Below are 26,063 nucleotides of genomic sequence, written 5' to 3' on the forward strand. Positions count from 1 at the left end.
TGTGAATCTTTATTTTCCAATCCCCCTTTGCCCCTCGCCAGACCCAAAAGTTTGGTCGCACTGGTAGCGACATCTGCCTATTCATCGGGCCTCCCCCAAGTCCTGGCCACCATTGGACTCACACTGTCCCCATCTTTCTGTCACTTCCAGGTCTCATACAGCTGGAATGACACAGGATGTAGCATTTGTTGGGTGTTCTCAGCAGTACACATTTAAGATCTTTCCCTGGCTTCTTATGGTTTGATGGCTCACTTATTTTTCTCACTGAAAAATTTTCTATGGCTTGGATGTATATTTAGACATTTCCTAGACATTCTTGACCATTTTCCTCCCATTTTTTTAAAAAATAAAATTGTACAATTCTATGAAAAAAATCTTCTAAGGTATTTACGGCTTTCTATTACAGCTCTACATCAACTTGGTAAAACTCAAAGGATGTCTTGGTTGCTTCCAATTTTTGGAGATTGTGAATAAAACTGCTATAATCATCTGTATGCAAGTTCTGCTGTGCATGTGAATATTCACCTCCTGTGGGTAAACACTTGGCCGTGTGGTGGCCTCTTCAGCACGCGGCACTTGGAAGTCTGCTCTGTTCTTGGGTAATGTGGGAGGCTGCCATGCTTGAGTGCAGGGAGAGCAAGAGATTTCCAGTGGGTCCAGGTCTCAGTGCCAGTCACCAGATCACATGGCCCCGCCGAGCAGAGGAAATCAGGACACTCTGTGGAGTCCCGGCCAACTCCTCACAGGAGAGAGACCACAGAGTCCCCTGACTCTGAGAGTCCCCAGCAGGAGAGCACACATCTGGAGCTGTCCACTAGAAGGTGGTGTAATCAGTGTCTCTGGGGTGCTGGATCTTGGGGCCTATAAGCAATTCACTTCCAGACAAGCCATGCAGGACCAGAGGCATGAGTGAGTGAGTTCAGGGCCAGTGGCCCCAACACCTGTCACCTGCCTGTCTGTGCTGCACTGACACCCACCCCCTTAATTCACAGACAGTTCCCCACAGCCAGTTGAGAAAAAGGGACAGAATGTCTGCCTGATCCATAGATGGGTCAGCACAATATGTCATGGCTACCAGCAATGATAAGCTGTGACATGGCATCTGCTTTCAGAAACTCTTTAAAGGGCAGGCACGGTAGAACCCTCAGACAGTGCAGGGAGGGAGCCCGGATCTGAGCGGGTGTAAACTGAGAGACACGCGGATGGAGGCTCCTGCCAGACTGGCCAGCAGCCCACAGGAAACCTAAGACAGGACAAGGGGAGAAGCGTGACCTTGAACGGGAGGAGGGACAGAGTCGCATGAGCACCCTTGAGCTTGCACCAAGACACCCTGGATGACCATGTGGAAGCGTGCTGTCTCTCAGCTCTCAGCCTCTTTTAGCCTCCGCAGTGCTGGGGCAATGGGCCCAGGAACTCGGTCTCCATTAGAGGCAGAGACAGAGCTTATATATGAGACCAAGAGCAGGGGCTGACACAGCGGCCAGTACTACCCTATTTCTAACCAGTAGCAGCACAGATGCACCGACTCCTGAGAGTTGCAGCCTCTTCTGAGCAGCTCTCCTAACACAGGAGGTTGGCAGGTCATTACAGCGCCCCTTCTCTCGAAGGAGAGTAATAAATGAGGACTTGTAGCACACTCAGCTTAACAGGGTCACAAGCCCCCCAGGACTGATGGTCTAGGTCGCACCACCAGCCAACCCGTTCCGAGGAGCCAAATGCTGAGAGAGGGAAATCTGCACCCGGCGGGCAACTGTTCTCCGCCACCTGTGTCCCTTCGCTTGGGTGCTTTCATTCTGTCCTGAGACTGTCTTTGAAACGGGAGGGTCTTGGGAAGGTTCTGTGTGCTCCCTGCTCTTAGGGCTCAGTGAAGGGCATCCCATCCTTTGAGGGTGAATTTGAGGTTCTCGAGAACTGGAGGTAATGAGGAATATTAGTTTAGGTTCCTCAGAGGAGACAAAAGTTAATGGTAGCACCACCATTAAGTCCTGGGAAATTCACAAAATAATTCTAATTCTTGTAGCACAACAGGTGAGAATAGATACTCTTGTTCCACTTTCGAGTAAGAAGGTTTATTCTCCTCTAGAGGAAAGGCTTAAATTTCAGCAACGAATTATAGGTATCCACGCACGAATAGATCTCAGCTGAGGGCCATCAGGCAGGGCAGTTCAGAAAGTGGCTTCCCCGTCCAAACTGGATGTAGAGAGATGGAAAAGGAGGTGCAGATGCTCAGACATTTCCTCAAGATGAGAGACCAATCAAAGGAGTTGCTTTATCAATAATCCTGTTTCTGAATATAGAGAGACATTCCAGACTTTAAAGAGCACGAGGGAGATCACTTGCTGGTCTCACTTAGCCCTGGATGCTAGGTGAACAGCCCTCCCGGATCCATCAACAGTCACCAGCACTAAATGCAAGGCCTACACCCAGAAGTGGAGCTTCCCAGAGTCCACCCACAAAACCGTCATAAAATGCCAAAATGATGCTGTGTTAATAAGCATCCAGGTGCACACGGGAGGACACGCACGTGCTTAGGCTAAGAAGCACGTGCACGACTAAGAAGGCAAACTGGAATATCAGATTAAAAATACAAATATTCAAGAATATATGATCTGTATGTTTCTGTTGAAATACATATTTGGGTCATTGGTAATAACACTCCCAACTTCCCACTCATTAATCTGATTTGCACTGAGCATCTGCCAAATGCCAGGCCCAATTCAGGGAATAGAAGAAACATCCAGGGGACAGCACAGGCGAACTCCCTGTCCTCATGGAGTTCGCCTTCCACTGGGAAGGGACGGGGCAAAACTCTAAACACAAAATGTTAGATGTCGAAAATCCCCATGAGAGAGATGGAGGAGGGAAGGGGGTTAATTATTCCAGGGAGGACTCTCTGGCTTTTAAGTCCAGTTGTCTGGGAAGGGCTTGCTGAGAACAAGACATCCAGGAGGATTGAAGGAGGTGAGGAAGCGACATCTGGAGGAGATTCCTGGTGGAAGAGGCAGCCAGCAGTCACTCTTGAGGGAGGAGCCAGCCAAGGGCAGGTCGGCCGGGGAGCAGAGGGACAGCCAGCCTGGCTGGGCTCTGGAGAGTCCTCCAAGTGCGAGGAAGGAGCAGAGACAAGCTTGACTTGGGCTTTCACAGGGTCACCCTGGCTACAGGTAGGCGTTGAAGCAGCAGACCCACAAGAAGCCTGGAGAATGGCCTCAGGTAGGAGCAGCGCAGCCTGGACTGCTGACAAGAGAAGCAAGGACAGCCGAGGGTGAGCTCCAGGAGGACACTTGTGGGGAAGGACCGCAAGTGTCAGCTGAGCGAGGGGAGGGAAGTGACCTCAGGCCTCTTTGAAGACAGCAGACCTGAACCCATGCATGCAGCCCTGAACCACCAACAAACCTGACTCGTCTGGAAGGTGATCTGAGCACGCAGATCAAGCAGGGCTCCCCAATTCCAGGAAAAAAAGTAGTGGCAAGGTTAATCCCAGCTGAAGGCATCCTGGAAAATTTCTGAATTTTGAGGACATAGGAAAGTATCCAGGCACTTAAAAAAAAAAAAAAGTTACCTACAAAGGAAGAAAATCAGACTTCTCTTGATCTCTAAATGTGAGAAGACAACCACAGCACATCTAAAGAGATTCAGTGGGCAACAGATGTGATCCAGGAATTCTCCACACAACCCAGTGATCTTTAATACATGAAAACAAGAAAAATATCCTCAGATATAAAAAGAAAGACCTCAGGAAATATTTCACCTGTTTAAATCTGTAAAAATTCTTTAACTATATAAATATAAGTTGAGAACGGAGAATTCATAGGATTAAGTAACTGATATTTATTTTCACCTTCTGAGAATCTTTCACAAGGAAATATATTTGAATGCAAACATTGACAAATGACGACATCACATTTTTATCATCAATAGCAAAAATTGAACAAAAAAATTCTTAATTCCAAAATGTGGGTAATATCTCCTCAATGGCATATACTATTCAGGCGTGAGAAACTCTAGTGTGATAAGCAGAATCTAAAAAGTGGATCTCATGGGAGTTGAGGGGGATAGGTGCAGGTCAACAGGTACAATGTTACTGCTGGATAAGAAAAATGGTTCTGGTTCTCTGGCACAACAGGTAAATAATGCATTATCCATCTCAGAACGGTTAGAAGGAAGAATTTGAATGTACTCACCACAAAGAAATGATAAAAGTTATCCTAACCATTAACCAGCACACATGTGAATTACAACATCATGTCATACCTCATAAATATGTACAAATATTACCTACCTATCAATCAGAATTTTTTTAAAAAAATTTAAACCTCTAATATGGTACATTTTAATACTGTGGGAAAAAAATATTGCAATGCAATGTTCAGAAAAAACTGTACATTATTTATAGATACACACATATACATATTTTATGGCATAATACTACGTAAAGAAAATTTCAAAAATTAAAAAGAAAGGTAAGAAAGAAATATCTCAAAATACGACAAGTAGAATTTCAGAAAGTCGGGACCCTGTGTGCCCTTTTCTCGCTCTGCTTTGACACTTCTGTGTTTCCTGATGTACCACTCTTGTGATAAGGAAAGAGAAGGGGAAGTGGGAACAGCACAGCCCAGAGCTGGAGGAGAAAGGACAGCCGGACCGTAAAGAGCAGCAGCCGTGCGTGGAGGACTGAAGCAAGAGAATGGAAAGGGGACCGGCGCTAGACCTGAGGTAGGCGTTGGAGGCGCTGCGAGTCTAGAAGTGAGAAGGACTGACTAGGCTCCAGAGCAAGTGAGCAGATGCACACGGGGAGCCCAGAGAAGCAAGTGAGCAGATGCACACGGGGAGCCCAGAGAAGGCGAGGGGGAGTTTTTTGAAGCTGGATTCCTCGGGTTTCTTTGTTACAAAACTTTCATATCAGAATATAAGGTTTTGATAGCCTAAGTCTCCTTTAAGAAAATGTCTGTGATCCCAGAGGGGCAGGAATTGAACCAAGGCCAACTGCGGCAGGTGTGAAGGCAGCAGAAGAGCCAGAGACCCTGGGTTTCCTACAGGTGCTCCGTCCAGGAGCTCAGAAGAGGGGCTCTCAAGTGTGCAAGGTGGAGGCCCATAGAGAGGACACGAACCACCTGGCGCGAGGAGATTGCTGGGGAGCCTGGTTCACAAGGATGAACAACGAGTCCCAGTGCAGAATCTGGAGAGGTGAGCAATGTCAGGAAGGTGGGTGGTCTGTTCCCGACAGAGCCAGAGGCCAGTCAGACTCGGCAGGGGAGGCTGCTGGTGGCGTAACTGTCAGTGTCGGTGAGACAAAGGCAGCATTTTAGGAAGCACGGAATATCATTTGCTCCAATTCAGTCCCCAGTGCTTCCGCTTTTCTGCCCTTTCTCACTCTGCCTTCCCTCTCCTCTGCTTTACGTGGTCTTCTGACTATTGCTTATATATTTTTAATGAATTCTTTATAGATAGACATAAAGGTGACAGTCACGGAGGCACATTCACATCTGCACATAGGATACTTTGGTCAGCTTCATTCTCTGTTCCTCCCTTTCCTGTCCCTCTGCTCTCCCCCTCCAGTCCCCTGCTCAACCCCACTGATTTCCCTTCTATTTTCATGAGATCCCTGGCCCTGGTTCCCCGTATGTTTCTCTAGCCTATGAGAGAAGCATTTGGCAATCAGTTTCAGAGTATGGTTTATTTCACTTACCACGATGTTCTCTAGTTCCATCCATTTACCAGCAAATGCCTCCATTTTATTCTTCTTAATGATTGAGTAAAACTCCACATTTTCTTTAGGAGGAAAAGTCTCATTCGAAATCTGCAGATTAAACTAATAATGAGTTGGTAAGGAGTCCAAGGAGACAAAGTAGAAGTAAGATAGCAGGAAGACTCAAAATTCCTATCCGCGGGAAGAAACGCAAGACATACTGCATACACGGAGACCAGACAGATGGCTGAAGGGACAAGGAGGCACAGGTCTGTTTAATCAGTACTAGGGAAAGTCTTACATCCGTGTTCCCTCAGACTTGAGCATTTGGAGTGGCCACACCTTAGGGTGAAGTTTCTGGGATTGGACAGAGGTCCCTGGAAGCTCCCTGCCAAGGCTTCAGGCTGAGGCCAGTCGATAAGCTGAAAGCCCAGGTTACAGGTCCTGCGCTGGACTGAACGAAAGCCACCAGGCCACCCGACTATCAGCCTGACAAAAGTCCTCGGTAAACTCACCTGACTTCCATGACCAGGAAGAAAGCCACACCTACATTACTCAAGGGAGCTGCTGGACAGTCTGCAGTCAGTCCTGGCTTCTGTCTCTGCCTTTGACACATGCCCAGTGCTTCCCCCTACTCTTTGCCTGGAGGGAAACAGAATTTGCTCCTGGTCATCCCCTAAGCCTCAGCAGGATTCCCTAGGTTTGTTCTTGGGTGAAATAATTACCCTCTACCGCACTTTCAATGGGCCAAAGATTCTCTAGTTCCGAATAAGGAAAGAGTTCAGAGGGAAACCCCAGCCCCTCCTATGCCGTGGGCCTTCAGAATCTGCCTGCTCCCAGTCGGCTGTTGGAGAGGTGGCTGAGGACCTGGGCCTCGCCACACTGGATGAACGGCTCTTCTTCTTTCCAGTGCTGGTGTTCAAAATAAACTATGTCATGGAAGCCCACATGTCCCCCAGCCAGGGTACTGCTTTCCAGGATCTCCATCTGTCCACCCTGTGCATTGGACACTAGCCACATGTGGCTACTGAGCCCTTGACATGTGACTGGCCTGAATCAAAATGAGCTCTGAGTATAAAATGCACTGGATTTCAAAGATAGAATACCAAAACAAATCTATGAATACTTTTATAGTGATTACAGGTTGGACTGATATTTTGAGTTTAATGCATTAAATAAAATATACAACTGAAATCAGTTCCGGCTGCGTTTGCTTCCTGTTTTGTTTGTTTGATGTGGTTCTTAGGACATCTTCAGAGACACGTGTGGCTCGCATTCTACTTCTGTGGAACAGAGTGAATCTAGATGGTGCCCAGGAGGTCATACAGGACAGCAACCGTGCTGCCCACCTGGAGCAGGCCAGAGGACCACTGCAGGGCGGTCACGTAGCCCGCCGGGCCCGCCTGCACCATTCTGATGCAAGGCACTGGGACAAGCCCAGGCGATTGTATGTTTCACGACTTCCCGGGTGACATGGTGCCACTGGGCCAGGGACCACACTTTGTGTTACAGAATATGGTAAAATTTATACCATTTCCCCCAGTGGCCTGGGCACTGTTTTAAGAAAAAGGTTTTCTTTGAATTATATGGTTCTTCTATTTAGTGAACACAAAATTTATTTTTTTAAAATGGAACAGAGGGACACAGGAGAGGAGTCCATGTGAAGACAGGTGCAGACAGTCCCAATGCTGCCACGCCAGGCAAGACCAGGACCCCGAAGCTGGAAAGGACAAGGAGGAATCTTCCTGAGAGCCCTCCAGGAAGCACGTCCTGCCAGCAACTCCGCTGGGACTTCTGGCCTTCAAAGAATCAATTTCTGTTGTTTTAAGCTAAAAAATAAAAGCACACAAACAAAAACCTTGGCAGGGCAGACAGTTCATGAATTTACTCTGTAACATCACAACAAACAAGGTTAAAGTCTCAGCCACTATCAAGCATTCGAAAGGTTATCGTCAGGTGAACTGCTGCAGAAAAAGATCCATTCCCCTTAGAAGAAGAGAGAACACATTCAGAGCAGGCTGGGCTTCGCGCTGAGACTGCCAGCGTTGGTGTAGACTAGCGCAGCGGGCTTTCCTTCAACTTGGATGGAAACATGGAGGCTCTCTCCTCTGTCCCCAGGCTGGTGGCCAGCACAATGCTGCATTGGCAGCTTTCGACTCTCAGCCCCACCTGGGTCAGATTCCCACTCTCCCTTCATTCATTTTATAGTCACAGTCTGAAAAGTTACTGCAGAAAGAAAGTCCCAAGGCAGGAAGGGTCCCCCCATCCCCATTGCAAGTCCCCAAGGGCTGAGAACACACCGTCACTGGAGCAGGTGGGTGGGAATGCATGCAATGCAGGGACGAAAGGGAGAATGTGCCAGAGTCCAAGAGCAAAGGGAAAGAATGGAGCCCGAAGTCATCCAAGCTTCAATTCCTCCACTGGCCAAGGGAGGCACTCAAACCCAGCCATTTCCTGCCCCTTTGCAAAAGCAGGAAAAGAGCAAGCTTGGGTGGCAGATGTGTGGTTGTTCTTGGAGACAGGGGCTGACGAATGTCAGATGGGGTGAGGAGGAAAGTGTCCAGGCGGCCCTGGGCAGGAGCAGGAGAATGGATGAGCCCTGGCCACTGGCTCTGATTCTTGGGGGAGAGGAATTCCGGGAAATCAGGGGCAAATTTGTGAGGAACTTAATTTAATAAAATTGTTTTGAGTAGTAAGGGTGAGGTCATGTCAAAGAAGGATATTCAGAATTAGTCCAAGAAATAAGATGATCCAACTGTAATAATGTTAATAAATATAACACAGCAAACTAAAAGAAGGTATTGGCACCGTCATTTACTGAATAAAAATTAATAAAACAATTTTTATTTTAGGAAGAGAAGGAGAGTGTCTGTCAATTTTTTTAGTGAACACCATAATGGAGACCATGCATCTGAGCAGGTGAAGTTGGATATTAGCTGTGACCTTCTCTAAGTCTTTTGAACTCTTTGATTTTCTATTACCTTGTTTTACAATGAAGTTCAGCATAATTTCTTTTTTTATTAATTTTCTATTTGTTCTAATTAGTTATACATGGCAGTAGAATGCCTTTATGCACTTTGATAAATCATACATGAGTGTCATATAATCTCTCATCCTTCTGATTGTACATACTGTGGGATCACATGGGTCGTGCAGTCATATATGCACATGAGGTCACAATGTCTGTTTCACTCTACCATCTTTCCTACCCCCTGCCCCTTCCTGTCCCTATTTTCAAGTTCATTGCAATTATTGCAGATGTGATAAATCGAAGATACATCACGTGTGGTGGAATTCACAAGCTTACCAAGACGTCATTACTGCATTGCTGTTTTCTTTACTGTCGTTTTTATTATTTTTTACTCTTAATAGCAATTCAGAGCCCAGTTTCACTCCTCACTTTGTCAACAGGCTTAAGATAAAGTCTTTGCTTATCAGACTGGAAATGCCAAAGGGAGTTAATGCGGAATGTGGGACCACTGGCCAGCTGTGGCAGCCCAGGTCAATGACCAGGAGCCCCACACTCACTTTCCCTGCTGCCCTCCAGAGCTCAACCTCCTCATCCACCAAGTAAACAGCAGCAAAGCCCCGGATGCCGGCTTCCCTGTACAGGTAATGACGTCCGTCCACTGCCTACAGAAGCCCACCCTCCCTTCTCGGGGAGGGCAGCTGTCCCCAGAGACAGCTGTCTGATTCCTGAATATCAATGACACTAACCTTTGATGCCAGCACACATTAACCTGTTGTTGGAAGCCGATTGCTTGATCCTCAGACTAATGAGTTCTCAAACAGCTGAGAGACATCTTAAGTGCTCAGAAATCACCTGGCAGGTGGTAGGAAGGGACACCCCTGATCGCTCCCACCCTCAGTTTGCCTCTTCTGATTTGTCAAGGAACAGAGGCATCTGTGGGAAGATAACTCAAACCTTCCATGTGCCTACAGGACCAGCGTCCTACAGTCCCTCAGTGATCTGAGGGCATCAAGGGCCACTGCCAGGCTTCTGAAGAGAGCATTATAAAACAGGCTTAGCCACTGGTCGAGGAGAAGCCAGGGCCCAGGCTGCTGCTGAGTCTGGGAATTTGGAGACTGCCCTTGGGAGACTGAAATGTCAGCGTCTCCAGTGCCTTTTTCTACTTCGCCCAACCCAAAGAGTCACCACAGGGTGTGCCTGCCTTAGGGGAAAGGCTCTGTAAAAGTAATGAAAATTGTTTGACCTCATACCCAGTCACCCTGCTACAGTACCCTAGGAATAAAGAGTTAGGAGAGACTCAGTCTTATGTCCATCAAAGAGGCTGCCCACCACACTCTGGGACAAAACACCAGAGTATTAATGGAGTATTAATGCAGAGTATTAGTGGAGTATTAATGCAGAGGACTGGACCTAAAGGGACTGTTGTAGGCCATGCAGGTATTCACCAAAATGGGGTGAAGGGGAATGATGTTAGTGCGAAACATAAGCAAGATGGATAGTTGGGTGTTTATTGAAGACTGGCATTGGAGGAGGTATCAGCTTGGTTACAATGAAGTAACAAGCATCCCCAAATCTCAGTGGCTTAAACAACAAAGTTCTTCTCACTGAGATTGCATGTACTCCTGGGGTTGTTCAGGGCCTCAATTCAATTCTTCCTCACAGCAGAAACCAGGTCAGAGGGATCATGATAATCATCCAGAACATTTCCTGTTACAGTGCTCAAGACAAAGGAGCACACAGAACAGCAAAAGTCACAGGCACAGCCTCTGGAGTCTCCTACAAGCGCGGGGGACAGTGCAAACAGGGGCAGGTGGTCCCAGGAGCACATGGGTGAAAAGGCAGAATGTGCGCAATCCTGATGGACGCAGCTGCATTTGCTCTCACAGATCACTCTTTACACAATTACCAGGCAAAATATTGAGGCATTGGTCACTGCTCGACAGGTCCTCAGACACTTAGTTGTGTATGAGGAGCCCTAAAATAGTCTGCATCACAGCTGTGGACACCGCCGTTTACCGGTGACGAGTTCTGCTTCCTCAGACGTGGAAGTATAAAGTCAGAGAAGCACGCCAAGGCAAGTGTACGAAGCAGGCTTTATTTAAAGGTGACAACACAGACTTCCACCAGGACGCAGAGGGGTCCATGGCTGATGTTCCAGAGTCCCAAGAAGTGAGCACACCCTGCCTCTTTTATCAATTAAAGTCTCTTTTGTTTTCCTGTTTTCTCCCTGCTTCTCTCTCTCCTTCCTGCCTAGTGACTAGGCCCAGGAGATGCCATGACATGGCAATAAAGGTGAGCAGCAGATGGCAGGGGAGGGCCGCGGGGGGCTCAGGCAGGTGGGGCCCAGGGGCATTAATTAGCAACTCCCTGCCTGCAGCTTTACTGGCAGCGGTAGTCAGGCAGGTGACCTTGGTGACCAAAAAGGCGCTGGAGACACTGACGTTCCAATCTCCCAGGGGCGGTCTCAACTTCCCAGACGCAGACAGCCTTCATTCCTCGATTCGACCAGGCTTCTTATTCTACGTTACCTGCCTGTCCTCACTTCTGTTCACTGTGACACCCCAGAGCTAGCGAAGAGCCTGGGCCACAGAGGCAGGAGAAAATGGCCACATCGAGTGTCCCGGGGGGATTAAAAGGAAAACGGCTTCATTTCCCCGGCTGCAGCACAGATCCACCACCTAAAGTTGCTTCTGCTGAGTGTGTGCTCCTGGGGAGCAAACCCAGGGCCACTTAAAAAAGAAGAAAGAAAGAAAGACAAGAACAGCTGCTTGGGCTGTCCGTTTAAGCTCGGAAGTGGGATTCTCAATGCCACCAATCCTGCAGTGCCCCCATACAGAGCAGCAGCACCTCCGCTAGCAACCCCAGACCCACTGAACCCCCAGATGATAAAATCGTATTTTCTGGATAAAGTTTAACTTGTGTCAAGAGATCCTCACCAGCAAATGGGAGCACTCTTCCCGCCTCACAGAGCTTCTGGAGTCTCCAAGTTTCCCTCTGCTCGGCTGACCACACACAGTTGGTGCCACACCTGGCCCTCCTCTGCCTTGCCAACCCACTTAACTGAGAGTGCAAAGTTGGGGTGCTTTGAGACTGACCCTTCCCTCAGGATTTCATGGAGGATATTAAATTAAACTGCTTTGTCCAGTGTTCTGGCTCTTGGAAGCACAGTGTCAGTGCCGCCTCATTAGTAAGTAAACTAATCCAGTCCTTGGCGGGCCGCAGGATTTGGCTCCCACCCTTCAAATGGACTCAAGATGGCGAGTCCCTGTGCCAAAGTACTGATTGGTTCCCACATAACCCTTAGCCAAGGCTTCCAAACAATTTGCAGAGACACAGTGCTGCTTCCTGAGCATACTGGAAACCCTGTGAAAAGAAAATAAAAAGCAACTTAGCTCTGCCTAAGTGGTTCAGCATTTGTTTGCTGCCTTTTTTGATAAGGAAATGTGCAGAACTGAGTGAGTGCTGTTCGCCAGGGGCCAAGGAACACTGCAGAAACTTGGAACAAAGCCCAGAAATTGCATCCGAATGGGCGAGAATGTGCAAAGGACTTGCTTAGCAGACTGCGGAGGGCTAGGTGCTGGCATCTGGGGGGCAGCGAGGCCTCAAGCATCCTTGGAGAGGTTTGCTAAGATGAACCCCTGAATTCTAGTCAGAAGTTGGTGAGTGTGTGCCTTTTCCAGGGAGAATTTCATCTCTCTCATCAGCTTCTCAAAGCCATCCAGGATGCAGAGCCTACAAGGAAGCTAAGAGACAGCATTCAAAGCTTTGGAAACACGAACCAAGTCTGCTTTGCACGTCAGACTTTTCTGATTAAGATGGTGACGTTTTAGAATAACGCGCCCTCTGTGGGCCACACGCTGTTCTCCAGCCATGCCCACCCTCCACTTCTGTTTGCCCAACATTTGCTAGTGTGAGGTCTCTGCTCCCGCCACCTCAGGCCAGCTAGGACTTGCACTGTTCGTAGCAGCATATGCTGTCCACCGTCCGCCGATGGGAGGGCACCTCTAAGTTTAGTGCCACAGTCACTTTTTGGCTTCTGCTGAGGTCCCTGATGCTGCCTATCAGGGGTCCAGGGGACTCGCAGGGTCAGAGCCAAAGGCCTTAATCTCCCTGCTCCATCATACAGCTGCCCCTCTTTGCATCTCAAAAGAATGCCACGCTGGTCAGAGCCATATCCCCAAATAATCACTCACCTAGTTAGCTGAACACACGCTACTCCTGTGTCCAGACTTCTAATCAATTTCCTCTTTCCTGGCTACAACAGTGTTTTGTTTTTTGTTTTTAGTGAAATCACTAATGTCTTCTCTCCACATTTCCAATCTTCATCTCCTGTTTGATTTCATGCTCAATGTACATAACTGTTCAGTAGGACGTGTACTTAGAGAGTGTCTTACGCACACGAGAGACATGCTGCAGCCAGGCACCGTCTGATTCAAGACCCTCAGCCACTCTGGAATTCCCACTAATAAACACAAGGCAAGTTCACAAGCAGTTAGTACAGAGAAGACCACGAATGTGTCACAAGAGAGCTGTATGTGAATGCTCTCAGGGGTAACCAGGCCCAGTGCGTTCAGCCCTGGGTGAGTGTGAAGCCCATAAGCACAGTCAGGAGATAAAAGAGTGGAGAAAGGTTCATTACTTGCAGCAAGTAAGGAGTACTCTACGAATAATTCTCCAAGCAGTCTCTCCAAGGAATAAAGAAAGCAAGGGCTTTTATTGGGAAGACTGATTCATAGAGGAAAGATTCCTCATCAACTGGGGAGGCGGGCACGTTCCTGAGCATGCTCAGTTGGAGACCACACTTCTTCAAACATGGTATGTTCCAAAATGGCGGACCATAACACCTCCTGAGTGGGAAGTGTAGTTCACAATGGGCCAAGCTTACTCTACCTCACCTGGAGGAATAAGTCAGAGTGACTGAACGGGTTTGGCTGGCACCTTGGAAGTTTCTGTGGAAGGCCTTATCTGAAACAAAACAACAAAAGAAAAAACTTTAAAGGAATGATAATAGTCATCTGAAGGAGCAGCAGGGTCCTCCCACCACCAAGCCTGCGTAAATTCCCCTAAAAGTACCTGCCTAGTGGCTAACAAGGATCTGAGAAGAAAGGGAAAACATCCAAGATAATAATGTGAAATAAATATTTGGTCTTCATTCTGTTTTTTGTCACATATCTCCTAAAATGCTTGTCATCTCCAGAGAAAACGTGTCTTTTGTATGGTAATGAGGCAAGTGGTGTGTGGCACAGGGCTGGGGTTGGAAAGCCTGAGGACAGCCTGAGGTCACCCAGCAGGACAAAGTCTGAGTTAGAGGGCTGGGACTTTCAGCCCTGCTCATTCTTCAACTTTCGGGGCACAGGGGCTGAAAGTGCAGTGGTGACAGTGGCCAGTGGTTGATCAGTCATGACTAAGTCCCCACGACAGGACTGGGTTCACAGGTGTTCCTGATAGCTGAGCACTGGCAGGCCTGACAAAGGCGGCAAAGCTCAGGCCCTTCTTGCCCCATGTTGCCCTGCACATCTCTTCCGTCTGGCCGTTGTTCATCTCTTCCTGTTCTAATATTTATTGTAATACATGGGTAAATACAAGCACCATAGCCCTGTGTCCACAGGTTCCACCTGTTCCGATTCAACCAACCACGCATCAAAAAGTTTTGAAAAAAAATTACATCTGTACAGAGGGCGAACAGATTTTTTGTTATTATTCCCTAAACAATACAGGCAATAGCTATTTACACAGAATTTCCTTTACACTAGGTTTCATAAGTGTGGTTTAACGTATGCACAAAGAGGATGTGCACAGGTCATATGCAAATGCTAGGGCACTTCATATGAAGGATCGGAGCATCTGCAGGTGTGGAAACCACCAGGGGTCCTGGAACCTGTCACTGTCGGCACCAAGGGACAACTATGACACATTTCTCTGAGCTCCGTGAGCCTCTCCAGCAAGTTAATCTAACCCAATGTGGGGGTCCTGGGAGCCCCCAGTTGAAGCCTTCAACTAAAAGCACAGTAGACAAACTTTACTTGTGACTCGTTCCTGAAGTGGGCAGACAGAGCATGCACCTGAGACTTAGCTACCTCCAGGTGGGTACTGTCAGAACCCAACAGAAGAAGGGGCACCCAGCTGGCATCTGCTGGAGAATTACTCAATGTTCACGAAGAAAAATTCCCACACATCCGGTGTTGCAAGTGTTCTGTGGAGTGCCGGAAGTCGAGGGGAAGCACTCCTTGGTATCAGAAAAGCCTTTCCAGAAGAGGTGCCACTTTCCTGGAAAGTGGCAGGAAATCTCAGATCTAGGTGCAAAGTTGTCTTAGGCCATAGCTTGCATTTTATTTGGGAAGATCATGAAAATTAAACTCTACAGTTGGACAGTGGTCATTTGATGGAGATCCTGACAGGAAAGAGTGTCATAAATTCATTTGCCTTGTTAGCATGTGATGAAAGTGAGATCTTGGTGATATCCGTACTCTTCAGAGTCTCCTTGCTTGATCTTAATGAAACGTAGTTAACTCGAGTGAGGTCTTCCAGGTGGGAGGGTCTCTCACGCTAACACTTGGCCTTTCCAGTCTTGATCACTGGGCGTCCTAAATCCTTCTACACTGGGGGAAGCACATTCTCTACTGTCCATCTCCTTCAACATGTGAACTTATAACTTCCTTTACACTGGGTCTGTTTGCTCTTCATTTCCTTTAGGGGTTTTCTTTCCCTACCATCCCTAAAGAGCAAGGGATGTCCAGTCGAGCCCTCTGAGCCCTTGCGTGGCCCTAGGTGTGAGTGCTCCGAGCCCCTTCCCACTCCTCCCTGTGGGGCTGTCAAAGACCACCTCTGAGTTGAGTCCCTCTTCCACCCAGGCTCTGTCCCCTCTCCTACACTCAGATAACTCTGCCTGTTGGGCTGTGCCCTTAGGTTTGGAGACACATCTCAAACTCAGTCTCTTTAGGGCTCAGCGGATTTTCTTTTCCCACCATAGCATGCTTCCTCTCTCTTGGGAAGAGATGGTGGCTCAAATTGGAAACCGCATTGTCTCCCATGACCCTGCAGCATCCCTAAGGGCTCCCATCTAATCTCTCGCCCAATTTCAGATCCCTTCCATTATGCCACAGGGCATTATGCATCCATTCCCACCCCACCTTCATCACCTGAGACCTGAGGCAAATTCCTTGTTACTGTTCTCTGAAATTAGTCAAAGGGATCCTCATGATGAATCCCTTGCCCTGGGTCACACTCCCCTCAAATCCGTCTCCACTCGGTTGCCAGAATCTTTCCAAAACATTATTTATTTACGCTGTCCTTTTCCAACTTAAAACCCATCCATGCATCCTGGAAGATGGAAATTCAAGCTTCTCAAGATGATTCACAAAGGCACCATGATCAGGCCCTCTGCACCCCACACCCCCAACCCCATCTGGCTTCCTGGTCAAGCCAGGTCCTCATGTGCCTTGCTCCGTCCTGGCTCCCTGGTCCCATCCGCAATGGAAGACCCAGGTCAGAGTCCTCCCCAGTGTTCCTCCCTACAGCATGTGGTGCGTGCTCTGGTATATGAAGTGAGCACCTCTTGCTCTTTCCCTCTCCGCCCACTCCTGCTCCACATTCCACCGTAAGCTCCACATCATAACCTCACACAATCCAGCATGCCTGTGGTTGGCAGAGTCTTCACCCGCTTCACGGACTCCCCACAGGGAAAGCAGTGGGCCAGGGTAACTGCCCTCTAGGGTCTCGGATGCTTTTGTATGTACATCCAGGTAGATTATCACATCCTATTAATGCCACATACCAGATGCAAGTCTGACTTCTGAGTGACCACAGCACTGTCTCATGTCAACCAGGGATTCTCGAGGATTGTTCCTAATGGGGAGTGAAGCTACTGGCCCACAATTCCACTCAGAATCTAGGCTTTACTGATTTAGAAGATATTCAATGTCCATTTCTGCCCACATTTAGCTATAATTTGTTGAATGTTGAATAAAGACCACACTATTGTTTAAATACTTTTTCTAATACCTTATTTAATCTTCACAACAACATCGTGAGAAAAAAAATACTGTGAATAATATCCTCACTCTGTACTTGAGAACACCAAGACAGAGTGTGCAAACATCCTCCACCGCAGGGCGCCGCTTAGAGGCAAACTGGGATGTGGACCAGGTCCTCCAGGCCCATGGCCCCAGGAGTCCCTGAGCTCAGCTGCTGCTCAGGGCACCTCCTCCTTTGTGTAGCTGAGTAGTTGCTGGTTGTTTTAGTCAACCTTTGGGCTGCTGTGACTACATGACCTGACCAGCACAGTTATAGAGGATGAAGAGTTTATTTGAGGGCTCACGGTTTCAGAGGTCTCAGTCCATAGATGGCCAGCTCCATTCCTCAGAGCTGGAGGTGAGGCAAAACATCCTGGCAGGAGAGGGTGGCAGAGGGAAGCAGCTGGCATCATCAGAAAGCAGAGAGAGAGAGAGACTCCACTCTCCAGATACAAAATACATACCTCGATTTTGAGACAACAGCAGGCTCTGTAGGACCCCTGGCCGGGCAGACTGAGTCCCGTCTCCAGGATCCCTCAGCCCGACCGATCACTCCCTGCCTCTGGGGCCCTCACATCAACTGACTGCTCCCTGCCGCCAGGACCCCCAGACCAACTGATGGCGCCCTATCACTGGGAACCCAGACCAACTGATTGCACCCGGCCTCCTGGATCCCACAACCACACCAAACACCTCCAGGACCACTGTTGGACCAACTGCATCCTGTCTCCAGGATCTCCAGCTGACCACGTCCACCCCTGACCTGCAGCTCCCCATTTGCCAACATATTTGGAAGCCAGAGCAGCCACCTTGGATAATCCTGGAAGCCGTAGCTCTGATCTTCGGGTGGGGCAAATCCCATCCTGAGACGCCTGCTGGAGGCTTGAAGCTCATTGTCAGGTACCTCTCATACATCAGGCTACTGAACACTGGGAGGTTTCATTAGTATGTGACTGTTATACAGTAGATTTTATTTTTTCTCCTTTATAAAAAAAATTTAAGTTTTTATTTCTTTATGTTTCTTGCTTTCTTTTCCTTCTGTTTACCTGTTCCCTCAGAGTCCCTTTCTCCCTTATTTACATGCTAACATCCGATTTCTTTTGATTACACTCTCACCCTTTCTATTTTCTAGAATTTCTGAATATTCTTTTATTATCCCATTAACAGCCATATTCTTCATCCTTCTGCATCCTCTTTGTCCTCCATCAGAAACTGCAGACATTATTGTAAACCTGTTTGTTTTACCGAAGATAACATTTGACCTCATTTTGTTTATTATGGCAATTTTGTTATTGATACCATAGGGGCTATTTGGTCTAGGATTGCATAGTGTCTGATTTGGGCACTGCTAATATTGATCTCCCCTTAAAGAAAGGGTTTTGGAAACCTATAGGGCCACTATGAGCCTATAGGGGGAAATCCCCAATACCCCAGATCTGCAGCACTAGAGGGGAAGATACATGAACAACATGAAAAAACAAGGGAAGAAAATGATCCAAACAAATCTAGATTCTATAGTAATAGAATCCAATGACAGTATGTTAGAAGAAATGTCAGAAAAGGACTTCAGATTATACATGATTAAGATGATTCGCAAAGCAAAGGATGAGATAAGAGAGCAAATGCAGGCAATGAATGATAATACCAATAAGCTGAAAGAGCACCTGCAGGAAGCAAAAGATCATTTCAACGAAGAGATAGAGATTCTCAAAAAAAAAAAAAAAAAAAAAAAAAAAAAAAAAACAAATGGAAATCCTTGAAATGAAGGAGAAAATAAACCAAATAAAAAACTCAATGGAAAGCATCACCAACAGACTAGACCACTGGAAGACAGAACCTCAGACAATGAAGACAAAATATTTAATCTTGAAAATAAAGTCGCCCAAACAGAGAAGATGGTAAGAAATCATGAACAGAATCTCCAAGAACTATGGGACATCATGAAAAGACCAAATTTAAGAATTATTGGGATTGAGGAAGGCACCGAGATACAAACCAAAGGAATGAACAACCTATTCAATGAAATAATATCAGAAAATTTCCCAAACCTGAAGAATGAAATGGAAAATCAAATACAAGAGGCTTACAGAACACCAAATGCACAGAATCACAACAGATCCACACCAAGGCACATTATAATGAAAATGCCCAACATTCAAAATAAAGATAGGATTTTGAAGGTCACGGGAGAAAAGCACCAGATTACATATAGGGGGAGACTCATTCGGATAGCAGCAGACTTCTCAACCCAGATTCTAAAAGCTAGAAGGGCCTGGACCAACATATTTCAAGCTCTGACAATGAGCTTCAAGCCTCCAGCAGGCGTCTCAGGATGGGATTTGACCCACCCGAAGATCGGAGCTACGGCTTCTAGAATTATCCAAGATGGCTGCTCTGCCAACCAAGAATCCTATACCCAGCAAAACTAACCTTCAGATTTGAAGATGAAATGAAATCCTTCCATGATAAACAAAAGTTAAAAGAATTTACAAATAGAAATCCTGTACTACAGAATGTTCTCAACAAAATATTCCATGAGGAGGAAATGAAAAACAACTATGGAGGTCAGCAAAGGGAGGAACTACCTTAGAGAAAAACCACTCAAAGGAGAAACCAAGCTGACTTAAAAACCAAAAATAAGCCAAATGACTGGGAATACAAATCATTTTTCAATAATAACCCTGAACGTTAATGGCCTAAACTCATCAATCAAAAGACATAGACTGGCAGAATGGATTAAAAAGAAAGACCCAACAATATGCTGCCTGCAAGAGACTCAACTCATAGAAAAAGACACCCACAGACTAAAGGTGAAAGGATGGGTAAAAACCTACCATGCACATGGACTCAGTAAAAAAGTGGGGGTTTCCATCCTTATATCAGATAAAGTGGACTTCAAGCCAAAGTTAGTCAGAAGGGATAAAGAAGGACATTTCATAATGCTTAAGGGAACCATAAATCAGGAAGACATAACGATAGTAAATATTTGTGCCCCAAACAACGGTGCATCCCTGTACATCAAACAAATCCTTCTCAATTCCAAGAATCACATAGACCACAACACAATAATTCTGGGCGACTTTAACACACCACTGTCACCACTAGATAGATCTTCAAAACAAAATCCAACCAAAGAAACCATAGAACTCAATAACACAATCAATAACCTAGACTTAATAAACATATATAGAACATTCCATCCATCAACGAGTGGATTCACTTTCTTCTCAGCAGCACATGGAACCTTCTCAAAAATAGACCATATGTTATGCCACAAAGCAGCCCTTAGGAAATGCAAAAAAATAGAGATACTGCCTGTGTTCTATCAGATCGTAATGGACTGAGAGTAGAAATCAATGACAAAGTAAAAAAAAGGAAATTACTCCAACACTTGGAGACTAAATAATATGCTATTGAATGAAACATGGATAACAAAAAACATCAGGGAGGAGATTAAAAAATTCTTAGAGGTCAATGAGAATGATGATACAACATATCAAAATCTCTGGGACACTATGAAAGTGGTACTAAGAGGAAAATTCATTGCACGGAGCGCATTCCAGAAAAGAATGAAAAGTCAACAATTAAATGACCTAACATTACAGCTCAAAGCCCTAGAAAAAGAAGAACAGAATAACAGCAAAAGTAGTAGAAGACAGGAAATAATTAAAATCAGAGCTGAAATCAATTAAATTGAAACAAAAGAAACTATTCAAAAAATTGACAGAACAAAAAGTTGGTTCTTTGAGAAAGTAAACAAAATAGACAAACCCTTAGCCACACTAACAAAGAGAAGGAGAGTAAAGACTCAAATTACTAAAACACATGATGCAAAAGGAAATATCACGACAGACACCACTGAGATACAGAACATAATGAGAAGCTACTTTGAAAATCTGTATTCCAAAAAAATAGAAATTACCGAAGACATTGACAAATTTCTAGAGACATATGCTCCGCCCAAACTGAACCAGGAAGACATACACGATTTAAACTGATCAATATCAAGCAATGAAATAGAAGAAGCCATTAAAAATCTACCATCCAAGAAAATCCCAGGAACAGACGGATTCTCAGCCGAGTTCTACAAGACCTTCAAAGAAGAACTCATTTCAATACTTCTCAAAGTATTCCAGGAAATAGAAAAAGTGGGTACCCTACCGAACTCATTCTATGAAGCTAATATCACCCTCATACCCAAACCAGGAAAAGACACATCAACGAAAGAAAATTTTAGACCAATATCCTTGATGAATATAGATACAAAGATTCTTAACAAAATATTGGCAAACCGTATCCAAAAAACATATTAAGAAAATTGTGCACCACGTTCAAGTGGGGTTCATTCCTGGAATGCAAGGATGGTTCAACATTCGTAAATCAATAAACATAATCCATCATATCAATAGACTTAAGGATAAGAATCATATGGTTATTTCAATTGACGCAGAAAAGGGTTTGACAAAATACAACACCCCTTCATACTCAAAACACTAGAAAAAAATAGGGATAGTAGGAAAATACCTGAACATTGTAAAGGCTATTTATGCTAAACCTATGGCCAACATCATTCTTAATGGAGAAAAACTGAAACCATTCCCTTTTAAAACAGGAACAAGACAGGGATGTCCTCTTTCACCACTTCTATTCAACATTGTCCTCGAAACTCTAGCCAGAGCAATTAGGCAGACTAAAGAAATTAAAGGGATACAAATAGGAAAAGAGGAACTTAAGCTGTCACTATTTGCTGATGGCATGACTCTATATTTAGAGGATCCAAAAACCTCCTCCAGAAAACTTCTAGACCTCATCAATGAATTCAGCAAAATAGTAGGCTATAAAATTAACACAAATAAATCTAAAGCATTTTTATATGCAAGCAACGAAACAGCTGAAAGGGAAATGAGGAAAACAACTCCATTTGCAATAGCCTCAAAAAAAAAAAAAAATACTTGGGTATCAATCTAACCAAAGAGGTAAAAGATCTCTACAATGAAAACTACAAAACACCAAAGAAAGAAATTAAGGAAGACCTTAGAAGATGGAAAGATCTCCCATGTTCTTGGATAGGCAGAATTAATATTGTCAAAATGGCCATACTACCAAAAGTGCTATACAGATTCAATGCAATTCCAATTAAAATCCCAATGACGTACCTCACAGAAATAGAGCAAGCCATCATGAAATTCATCTGGAAGAATAAGAAACCCTGAATAGCTAAAGCAATCCTTAGCAGAAAGAATGAAACAGGGGGTATCGCAATACAGAACTTCAACTCTTCAACTATACTACAAAGCAATAGTAACAAAAACAGCATGGTATTGGCACCAAAATAGACAGGTAGATCAATGGTACAGAATAGAGGACACGGACAAAAACCCAAATAAATACAATTTTCTAATACTAGACAAAGGTGCCAAAAATATGCAATGGAGAAAAGATAGCCTCTTCAACAAATGGTGCTGGGATAACTGGAAATCCATATGCAAAAGAATGAAACTAAACCCCTATCTCCACCCTGCACAAAACTCAACTCACAATGGATCAAGGACCTTGAAATCAGACCAGAGACCCTGCATCTTACAGAAGAAAAAGTAGGTCCAAATCCTCACCTTGTTGGCTTAGGATCAGACTTCCTTAACAGGACTCCCATAGCACAAGAAATAAAAGCAAGAATCAATAACTGGGATAGATTCAAACTAAATAGCTTTCTCTCAGCAAAGGAAACTATCAGTAATGTGAAGAGAGAGCCTACAGAGTGGGAGAATATCTTTGCCTTTCATACTTCAGATAGAGCACTAATTTCCAGAATATATAAAGAACTCAAAATACTCTACACAAAGAATACAAATAACCCAATCAATAAATGGGCTAAGGAAATGAACAGACACTTCACAGAAGAAGATGTACAAGCAATCAACAGATTTATGAAAAAAGTTCAACATCTTTAGTAATAAGAGAAATGCAAGTCAAAACTACACTAAGATTCCATCTCACCCCAATTAGAATGGCGATTATCAAGAATACAAGCAACAATAGGTGTTGGTGAGGATGTGGGGAGAAAGGTACACTTATACATTGCGGTGGGCTGTAAATTAGTGCAGCCACTCTGGAAAGCAGTGTGGAGATTCCTTAGAAAACTTGGAATGGACCTACCATTTGACCCAGCTATCCCACTCCTTGGCCTATACCCAAAGGACTTAAAATCAGCACACTACAGAGATACAGCCACATCAATGTTCATAGCGGCTCAATTCACTAAAGCCAGACTATGGAACCAACCTAGATGCCCTTCAATTGATGAATGGATAAAGAAACTGTGGTATATATACACAATGGAATATTACTCAGCTATAAAGAATAATAAAATTATGGGATTTGCAGGCAAATGGATGAAATTGGAGAATATCATGTTAAGTGAGATAAGCCAATCACAAAAATCCAAAAGAGGAATGATCTCACTGATAAGTGGATGATGACACTTAATGGGGGGTGGGAGGGGGACAATAATGGAGGAAGGAGGGACTGTATAGAGGGAAAAGAGAGGTGGGAGGGGTGGGGGGGAAGGAAAAAAATAACGGAATGAATCAAACATCATTACTCTATGTAAATATATGAATATGCAAATGGTATGCTGTTACTCCATGTGCAAACAGAAACAACATGTATCCCATTTGTTTACAATAAAAATAAATTTAAAAAAATACATACCTCAAAATCATGCCCCCCATGAACTACTCCCTCCAGCCACACCCCACCTGCCTCCAGTTATCACTCAGTTAATACCATCAAGGATTAATCCACTGATTGGATTAAGACTCTCACAACCCAATCATTTCTCCTTTGAACCTTCTTCCATTGTCTCACATGTGAACTTTTGGGGGACACCTCACCTCCAAACCATGATACCAGTTTTGCTCTTTTTACACAATATTTCAACAAACATCTTTTTCATGTGCTCAGAAACCATGAAGTAGCTGTGAATTTACATTCCAAATAAAACAGAATAAGTGATGTTGCAAAAGCCCATATAGGTACTAACACTTGTTTGCTGTTTGTGATATTACAAAGTAACATATTCATCTTACTAAGATCATCCCATTGAATTCCCATAACAAAGTCCTGGCTTATCTTCCCCCCCCCCCCCCCATATTTCAAATATGTTAAATCCTATTCTCCATTTTATAATGATGATATAAAGTTGCAGGTTTCCTCTTTGGAAATGATAAAAATGTTCCCTAAAAATATCATCAAAGTTAGCTTGCATAATTTGTTGTAGTAATAAGCCCTACACTTTTTTTTCATTCAATTATAGATCAAAGGATAGAGACATCTTTTTGGAATGGGTAAAATCCATCATAAAGCAGGATAAACCCACTTCATGGAGAACAAAAAAGAAAGAAGAGAAGTAAGTGCATTTAAATGGAAGCACATAATCAATTAGTAAAGACATTAATTAATTAAATAATTCCTCCATCCCATCTCCTGTGGGAGATCTAAGTCACTAAGGTTCTAGTGAACACCTGACAGATCTGCAAGGGAGATTTGAGCAAAATTGTCAATTTTGAAAAATTACGGTGACAGGTGCTAATCACATGATCAAGGGTTGGTAAAAACTGTGGCTTCAAAACATAGTTCTCCTATGAACAGGGTCCTTATATTTTCTTCGCGTGTGCACTGTGGTGGGTTCCCAGACACGTCTTCCAGTTGGGGTGATTTGCACCTGTCCTGCAGGAAAAGCAAACACAGGCTTCCTCCCTTCAAAGCTGGAGACAGCAGGTTGGCTCCTGGCTGTGCTGAGGTTGCTCCTGCAAACCCCTTGTACCGGACACAGAGTCAAAATGTTGTTGGAGAAACACCCAGGAAGTCAAAGGAGTCGAGAATTAAGTAACGCAGGGATGGTCAGGAATGTCCTGTCCAGTGCCATCGGGTTAGAGAAGCCAGCGCAGCAGGGAAATGAGCTCCTGATGGCCATGTGACAAGCACAGGGACAACCCAGGACTCAAGCAAGTCCCATCTCCTCGCCGAGGGACTCTCCCCCCACTCCAGAAAAGCAGAGCACAGCAGACTGAGAGCTCTGTCACAGCATCCAGACCTGCCGCCTGTCCTCTGGCCCCTCTCTCCTTGCTAAGGTTGGAGTGATTTGATTTCAAGAAAGAAACCCCACACCCAGGCACAGACGAAGTCACAAAGGAGGCAATTAAAATCACTCGGGCTTTGCTTTGCATCTACCTTGCACTCCCAGGCAATGGCAGGGGTGCCTCACCTGATCTCACAGACGCCAGGCTCACCTGCCACGGAGCCTTCTTGCTGTCTCCTAATAATTAGCTCCTGTGAGACCTGCATCCGACTGGGCCAACCCCTGCCTTAAACCACCTCTTTAAAGACTCCCCCAGGCTTCCAGCACAGTTTTGTTCAACTTTTATTTAAAGCCGTCTCCCTCCAGCAGCTCATTTCCCCTGGTCTCCGGAGTGGCCCCTGCAGGCGGACTTCATCATCAATGAAATGCGCACCGATCAACAACTTTGAGCCCATGACAAAACCTAAATGTGTCTGATGTGCTGTGGACACGGAGGAGGCAGAGAGCTTGAGAAAAGGCAGAGTTTCCCGCAGCTGTTACAGAAATAGCAGAGCCAATTAAGATTCCAGCTGCAGAGAGACAGAGATACAATCTGGAGCAATAATGACTCTGGACTGTGGACGGTAGGAAAACAGATTCGCCTTTTACAGGTTTGGTGATGAAAACCGTGAGCAGGGCAGGCAGCTGGCAGTCCCAGCGAGTCTCTCCCACCTGGTCCAGCAGAATCCGTCCACAGCACCTTTTCACCCCTCTGCAGCTCGGCTGCTCTTCTCCAGTGAGGTCAAAGAGCTTGCCTGAAATAGTTCTCCAGGGAGGAATTAGCCTTTGTAAGGAGAGAAAACTGGAAGGAAAAACCACTTCCCTGGCCATGTCAGGGCGGTGAGAGAACACACGAACTCCGCTGTGGATGGGTGTCCAGGCCTCAGGTGCCTTAGCAGAAGACTCACCTTCAGGTGTGCATGCAGCTCACCAGGGCACCAGGCCTGTTTGTTCGTTGTTTGCTTGTTTGTTTTGTCTGGCTTTAAGATGCCAATTTATTAAAATGATGGAAACAGGTCGGGCACAATGGTACACACTTGGGACCCCAGTGACTGGAGGCTGAGAGGATCACAGGTTCAAACCAGGCTCAGCAATTTTAGGAGGCCCTAAGCAACTCAGAGAGAACCTGTCGCAACCTAAATAAATACATACAAAAGGCTGGGGCTGGGGATGTGGCTCAGTGGTTAAGAGCCCCTGGGTTCAATGCCCAGTACCAAATAATAATAATGAAAGTAACATTTAGCAAGACGGAATTGCATACCTCCTTCCAAGCAA

The 26,063-nt window shown here is 45.4% G+C and overlaps 1 long non-coding RNA gene across 1 annotated transcript in view; it reads right to left on the bottom strand.

Moving 5' to 3' along the window:
* Positions 1–11,630: 11,630 nt before the first annotated feature.
* The window catches only part of LOC306660664, a 67,453-nt gene continuing 53,020 nt past the window's right edge, over positions 11,631–26,063 (bottom strand). The window contains exon 3 of the long non-coding RNA XR_013763704.1: positions 11,631–13,622. This is a non-coding gene — a long non-coding RNA (uncharacterized lncRNA). The remainder of the gene's footprint in view (positions 13,623–26,063) is intronic.

Source organism: Sciurus vulgaris (genome assembly GCF_902686455.1).
Source record: "Sciurus vulgaris genome assembly, chromosome: 5".
NCBI classification, from domain to species: domain Eukaryota; kingdom Metazoa; phylum Chordata; class Mammalia; order Rodentia; family Sciuridae; genus Sciurus; species Sciurus vulgaris.